Genomic DNA, 7,940 nt, shown 5'->3' with positions numbered 1-7,940 from the left:
TGTTCTGATCTTAACAATAATCTTCTGCAAAATATTTCACAATCACTTAGATCAGGAATATGAAGACATTAACTTCAAATGGCAGTTTTACTTTCTGATTGTGATTTATTTTTATTTATTTGTATTACTCTAAGAAAGGAGACTCCTTTTGAACCTAAAGATACATTCAGACTGAAAGTAAAGGGATGGAATACCATCTTTCACGCCAATGGACCTCAAAAGAAAGCTGGGGTAGCAATTCTCATATCAGACAGATTGCATTTTAAACTAAAGACTATAGTTAGAGACACAGAAGGGCACTATATTGTTCTTAAAGGATGCATCCAACAAGTGGATATGACAATTATAAATATCTATGCCCCCAACAGGGGAGCAGCAAGATACACAAGCCAACTCTTAACCAGAATAAAGAGACATATAGATAAAAATACGTTAATAGTAGGGGACCTCAACACTCCACTATCAGAAATAGACAGATCACCTAAGCAAGAAATCAGCAAAGAAACAAGAGCTTTGAATGCCATACTCGATGAGTTGGACCTCATAGATATATATAGAACACTACACCCCAGAACAAAAGAATATTCATTCTATTCTAATGCCCACTGCAAAGGCAGTCCTAAGGGGAAAATACATAGCCATCCAAGCCTCACTCAAAAGAATAGAAAAATCTAAAATGCAGTTTTTATATTCTCACCTCAAGAAGCTGGAACAGCAATAGAGGGACAGGCCTAATCCACACATGAGAAAGCAGTTGACCAAGATTAGAGCAGAAATCAATGAATTAGAAACCAGGAGTACAGTAGAGCAGATCAACAGAACTAGAAGCTGGTTCTTTGAAAGAATAAATAAAATTGACAAACCACTGGCAAGACTTATCCAAAAGAATAGAGAAAGGACCCAAATTAATAAAATTATGAATGAAAAAGGAGAGGTCACGACCAACACCAATGAAATAGGAAGGATTATTAGAAACTTTTATCAATAGCTTTATGCCAATAAATTAAGCAATCTGGAAGAGATGGAGGACTTCCTGGAAACCTCTAAACTACCAAGACTGAAACAGGAAGAAATTGATTTTTTAAACAGGCCAATTAATTATGAAGAGATTGAAACAGTGATTAAAAACCTTCCAAAAAAACAAAACTCCAGGACCGGATGGTTTTCCCCGGGGAATTCTACCAAACATTCAAAGAAGAAATAATACCTATTCTCCTAAAGCTGTTTCAAAAAATAGAAACAGAAGGAAAACTACCAAACTCATTTTATGAGGCCAATATTACCTTGATCCCCAAACCAGGAAAAGACCCCATCAAAAAGGAGAATTACAGACCGATTTCCCTGATGAATATGGATGCCAAAATCCTCAACAAGATCCTGGCTAATAGGACCCAACAGTACATTAAAAGGATTATCCATCATGACCAAGTGGGATTCATCCCTGGGATGCAAGGGTGGTTCAACATTCGCAAATCGGTCAGTGTGATAGATCATATCAACAAGAAAAGAGTCAAGAACCATATGATCCTCTCAATAGATACAGAAAAAGCATTTGACAAAATACAGCATCCTTTCCTGATTAAAACCCTTCAGAGTGGAGGGATAGAGGGGACATTCCTCAGTTTCATAAAACCATCTATGAAAAACCTACAGCAAATATTATTCTCAATGGGGAAAAACTGGAAGCCTTTCCCTTCAGATCAGGAACACGACAAGGATGCCCACTCTCGCCACTATTATTCAACATAGTACTAGAAGTCCCTGCAACAGCAATCAGACAACAAAAAGGGATCAAAGGTATCCAAATCGGCAAAGAAAGGAGATACTTTTTCATAAATAGGTGGAAGAAGAAATTTTAATACTCTTTTCCAGGTGATATTTAACACATTATTGTGCATGAAGAGAATTTTGTCCTGATTATTTCATAAAGATGTCTTTTACCCTTTGAAATGCCAGCGTCTGACAGTTGTGAGCTCCTTACTTTGTTGAACAAGCTCTAACTCAGGGAAAATACCAAGAGGATACGTGTGATTGACCTTTAAACAAGCCTTGCCTTCTATCAGAATTTGTAAGTCTCTGTGGCTGAGCTTCTCTCAAAGGAGTTTCTTTCTATTATACATCATCATACAAGTAATACTTAGTTTTTGAATTTTCAAATAATGTTGCATTCTGTTTATATCAAAATGTCAGACTAAGAGGTAATGCCTTCGGTGTCCTGACAGTCACATCACTTACTTATCAGGTAGTACTTAACGGATATTTTTCTTTCCCAGAGTGCTTCTTGTTTTGATCAATATTACTTGAATATAGAAGCAAATTGGCCACATTCCATGCCTTATATTTATTTTATTTTATCCATAGTACCAAGTGAGTATGTATCATCTTAGACAAATCAATTTCCTTCTCTGTGTCCGAGCTTCCTGTCAGTAAAATGAAGGCTTTTGAAAACAGCCTGTTGAGCTTCCTCCCATTGCCGTCACTCAATGTTTATATATTCTCAGTGGAGATGATACTATCTCCAAGGATGGGAACACTGTTTGGGGTGGGAGGGCGGTAAATGGCATCTTAGTCTGTGGCCCTCCAGAAGGCCACCATGTATAAACAGATATGCAGTAAATCATGGTAATAAAATTCTATGAAACGAAAGAAGTGATTAAGAACAGTATACTTAGGGACACCTGGGTGGCTCAGCCAGTTAAGTGTCTGCCTTCGGCTCAGGTCATGATCCCAGGGTCCTGGGTTAAGTCCCGCATCAGGCTCCTTGCTCAGCAGGGAGCCTGCGTCTCCCTCTGCACCCCCCCCCCCCGCTTGTGCGCACTCTCTCTCTGACGAATAAATAAATACAATATTTTTAAAAGAACAGTATATTTAGTAAGTTTCCTTAGGAAGTGATAATTTAAAACAACGACGACAAAGTTTAGAAACACTGCTCCATGCGTTTATGCACCTCAGTTCATTGGCCCAGGCTAAAATCATTTTTAAAACTCTGCTTAATCCTTTTTTCACTGACGGCATATAATCATATGATCACCATATAATGTGGGTCATACATATAGGTGTTCACCGTGCTTATTTTCTGTCTAATGTTTGTTTGCATGTCTACATTCTTAATTTCTTTTGGACCTATATCTCTACATCATTATTTCCAAGTAAGGACTTGAACCCTAAATAAAATTTCCCTCAGGAATATAAATATTCTCCTTATGTTGAGAATTATTGGATTATATTGGTTCTGAATTATAAGCCATGATTTAAAAATCAAATATGATGCAACTTACTCAAATAAATATTTAGAAGAGTTTCTTCTACTTTTTAATATTAGATACAAAGTATACCAATACAAAGAGTGCTCTTTCTTATCATCTTCGGATCCAACATTTTGGAGATACAATAAGCATATGTGTTTGTTTAAATAATTCATATACATATGTTTTTATATTATATTATAATATATTTTATAATTATAATTACACATAATATAATAGGCTATAATTATAAAATAATTATAAAATTATTATTAATTAAAATAATTATATTATAATATATTATATATAATTCCTAATATATATTAGTTTCCCTGTGCTTTTCATCGGGGGAAAAAAAAAGAAAGCAAAGTAAATGTGAGCAAGTGACCCAGGATAGTAACAGACTTGTCATCAAAATGTAATCAGTTTTCACAAACACTTATAGAATTCCACTCTTGAAGATTTTATACTTTACACCAGAGAATCAGGTTAAGCGTTCAAATTACAATTATCGCCAGTGTGGGTCCCTAGAGTCTGGGAGAGTGGATAAACCTGCCATGCCTTGCAACGGTTTCACTGACCAAATGGTGATTTCCAACAAAAACCAAATATATGAGTGCTCAATACAGGTAACCTTTTCTAAATTTTAGACTTATAAACAAAAATGTCGAAGGTACAGTCAAGTAAGTGGATAATTAATTTATCTCCCATTAAATTGTGATGATGATGTTTTTGCACACACACTTACACACACAAGCACACATACAAAATACGCTGTATAAATATGTCATGAGCATGGTGGGCAGAATAACGGTCCCCCGAAGAGGCCTATGTTCTAACCTCCTGAAACTTTGAATATGTTCTATTACATGACAAGGGGCAATTAAGATTGCAGATGAAATTGAGGTTGTTAATCAACTGACCTTAAAATAAAGGGACTATCTTGGATTATTCTGTGAACCCAGTGAGATATTCTCCTGGCCATTGCTCACTTTGAAGATGTAAGGGAGCCCCAGCCAAGGAATGAAGGCAGCATTCAGAATCTGGACAAGGCAAGAAAATGGATTCTTTCCTAGATCCTCCAGAAAGGCGAGCAGCCCTGCCCATTTTACTTTGGGCCAGTAAGACCATCTCAGATTTCCAAGCTCCAGAAATAAGATGCGTGTTGCTTTTTAAGCTACTGTTTGTGGCAATTTCTTACAGCAACAGTAGGAAACACATAGAATGAAATAAAATATTCAAAAGACTAGAAATCTATTACTAAGGCCAAACAAGTTACAAAAACATCAGAAATTACTTAAGCCTTTAAAAACATTATTTCTCTAGGCAGGTGAGACAGCAGAACAGTTCAGAAGGTCTCTGGAAGTAACCTACTTTATGTCAGATCCTAACTTCACTGTATTCTAGGTGGGTAACCCTAGTAAATTGCTTAATACCTGTGGCTCTGCTTTCTCATTTTTATAGTGGATGAAATAATAATTGTACCTCAAAAATTAGATCAAATAAATATATCTGATATTATAATCAATAGTACTGGGTACAGAGTAAGTCCTATGTATAACTTTCTGTTTATTTTTATAATACTTATTATTTGCTATTTGTGCTATTATTATCCTGAGAGAGAACACAGTAACACCCAATCTTATATAGACATAATTCTTTTGGTTTCAGTATTACACCTGAAAGAACTGGTATACATTTTAGCCTTTGGTTATCTTAATAGATTGATGGAGGGAGGTGTTTGTAAGGGCTATTTTGTAATAATCTCATTGCCATAGTTAAAGCATGAATCTGTATATCAGATATAAATATGAAACAGTTGATAATTTTTAAAACATTTGGTTGTGGGCGTTTCAAAGGGAATTGGCCCATCTTGAGGCTATAGTTCTTCTTTCCAAATACATAATGATTTAATGTATTGCTATATATAGACATATGTACTGTAAAATTTACCAATTATCTGCTGTTTTTCCGTTATGTTTTGGTTAAATAGGACTATTATGAAAATGAAGCTGTTTATTTTGGGGTGCATTTGTTTTGGGTAAAGAGGACAATTTACACATAAGATAAGCTTTTTTTTCCTCTCTCTGTCTCTTTTTTTTTTTTTTTGTCCTCGCCTTTTAGGGAAGTGTTGATGTTAGCGATTTTTAAACAGTGAAACATCCGTTCCCCTTAATATATTTATACCACCACAAATTCACTTATATCAGACAACCTCAAGGAAAGGAGAACATATTGTACATTGCTCAAAGCTACACAAAACCACTGAGATGTAAAAAATTATCTAACGACAGTTTTTATTTTAAAAATGAAATTACTTTTATACAGACGAAAAAAAAAAAAGAAACCCAAGCACTGCAAAATCTTAGTTTTTTTTCCTCTACTTCTATAAAATAAATTTAGATTAAACATTCCTAGCTTCATCTAGTTTTTTGAAGTCTGTTTTTATTGTACATGATGGAACGATGTTTTGCAGTTATAACCACGTCGAACAGTGAAAGGTGACACTTTGATAGACTCAGCGTCTTGTGGAGCTGGGAGGATTTTGAAAGTCATCAAATCCGCACACACTCAGCTAAATCTTGAAAATATATTGAACAAACCATTAAAATTTTATATCATTTTTCATGTTCAGGATGTGCGAGATCTCATATATTTATGCTGTGACATAAGCCCTTTTAGTTTGTCTATTTACAGTAGAAGTTAAAAATCCTAGATTGCTGTTTTGCTTCATTTGTTTTCATGATAAAATTTCATGGGCTTGAATACTGTTGAAGCTCAACGTTCCTTGCTCTTGTACATGGGTAGAGAGATACTGCTATTCTTCGTTCCTTAGGTTTACTGTGTCCAATATCTGGTCTTTTTCTCAACATAGCCTTCACGTCTACTCCAAGTTTCTAGATAATATATAATTTCCTTAATTTACTTTAAAGACAAAACATTTACTTGTATTCCTACTAGATATCACCGCTTTACCATGAAGATGATAAATCAATCTCATTTTCATTGACCGAATCTGGCATTCAACATGCAAGCCTAATAAAAGCTATGCTTTAATGAAGATGAGAAAAAGAACATTTCTGTTTTCTTTAGACTGATAAATCTACTCAAACAACACCTGAAATGTTCATTTATAGAAGGAGCAAAACTTCTTTATCATCACAAACTGATTTATCACAGCTGAGTTTTTCTGTGTTTGAATCTCCTTGGGATAGCTTGTAAAGTAAAGTTGACTTTAAAGGTAAAAAATGTAAAAGCAGTTTAATTGGAGAGCTCAAGAGAGCATAGGTGCATATCACTTTGAAAATGTTGCAGTATTATCTCAGAAAATAGGATAAGACGATGCTTTCAAAGAAAAAATATAAGTATTTGTATTCAGGCAATCGTAGGAATATAAAATGGGAAGTGGGAAGATAGGGTAGCATAAATTGAAACAAATGTGTTAAAACCTCTTCTGTGTCCTGAACCCTAGGGGCTAGAAATCACTGTCTCCTAAATGAAATTGTATTGGTGCAGCTTTAATGTGGACGTATACGATACCAGATTTTTTTTTAAGATTTTAATTATTTGAGAGAGAGCAAGAGGGGGAAAGAGAGCACAGAGGGAGTGGGAAAGGGAGAAGCAGACTCCCCGCTGAGCAGAGAGCCTGATGGGGAGCTCAGTCCCTGGACTCCGAGATCACAACCCATGACCCAAGCCAAAGACAGACACCTAACTAACTGAGCCACCCAGGGGCCTCTGATACCGTTTTTGTTTTTTTTTTTAAAGGGATTCATGATTGAAATTAAAAACATAGGTAAAAGTTTAAAGTAGCGTATAGTCTTTATTAGTATCTCTCCTTTTGTTGTCCAGTTTGAAAACATGGCATTAAAAATTAACACACGTGTGTACTTGCACATGGAGCATAATGTGTTATAAATAAACGCATGTATCCTCTACTAAAGTGGAATTTGACAATTGGCAAAAAAGTCATAATATTCTCTTTTCTCAGAATAATAAAAAAATACAGTGGGTCTTTTAATATTCATCTTATGAATATTATTGAGGATTTCAAATGTTAAAATGCATCCTTCAGTGATTTTGGCTTTTATAGAAAGGTGGTAGGGACAGCTAGTAATTCTTTAAGAAAGCATGGAAAATAAACTATAAAATAAAGCATTATTTTAAAATGCTTTAATAAGAATGATTATAAAATAACTCTAAACTAAAACCACCTTAATGGATATTTTGGTATTTGGCCCGTGGCCCTCCAGCACAATGTTCTGAAGGTCCAGTGGGGACGATGTGTTTCACTGGCAAGCCACAATTATGGGACCTAGTGACAGCTCATATCAAGGAGATATATTCTTTTTGACAATTCCTCTTCCTACAGACTACCCCTTCAAACATCTAAGGTTGCATTTACACAAGAACTTATCGTCCAAATATTAACAGTAATGGCAGCATTTATCTCGATATTCTAAGATCACAGTGGTCTCCTGCTTTAACTATTTCTAAAGTTCTTTTATCCATTTGTTCAGTCTATGTGCTCCGAACTCAGGTGACCCCCTAGTGCCAGAGATTGCACGGATCTATAAAACAGACAGACAGTACAACAGAATATCTCGGGAATGGACTCAGAAGTATGCCATATGGTGCTACCTGGAAGGCAGAATAACCTGCATTATAGCTGGAATAAACTTTAAATTACTGTGA

At 35.3% G+C, this 7,940-nt stretch overlaps 1 pseudogene; it reads left to right on the top strand.

Moving 5' to 3' along the window:
- The first annotated feature begins 766 nt into the window (after positions 1-766).
- Positions 767-7,940, top strand: LOC113266048 (ubiquitin-conjugating enzyme E2 D2-like; annotated as a pseudogene).

The sequence above is a fragment of the Ursus arctos genome, unplaced genomic scaffold (genome assembly GCF_023065955.2).
Source record: "Ursus arctos isolate Adak ecotype North America unplaced genomic scaffold, UrsArc2.0 scaffold_37, whole genome shotgun sequence".
Taxonomy (NCBI): domain Eukaryota; kingdom Metazoa; phylum Chordata; class Mammalia; order Carnivora; family Ursidae; genus Ursus; species Ursus arctos.
This window is presented reverse-complemented; position numbering and strand designations above follow the sequence as displayed.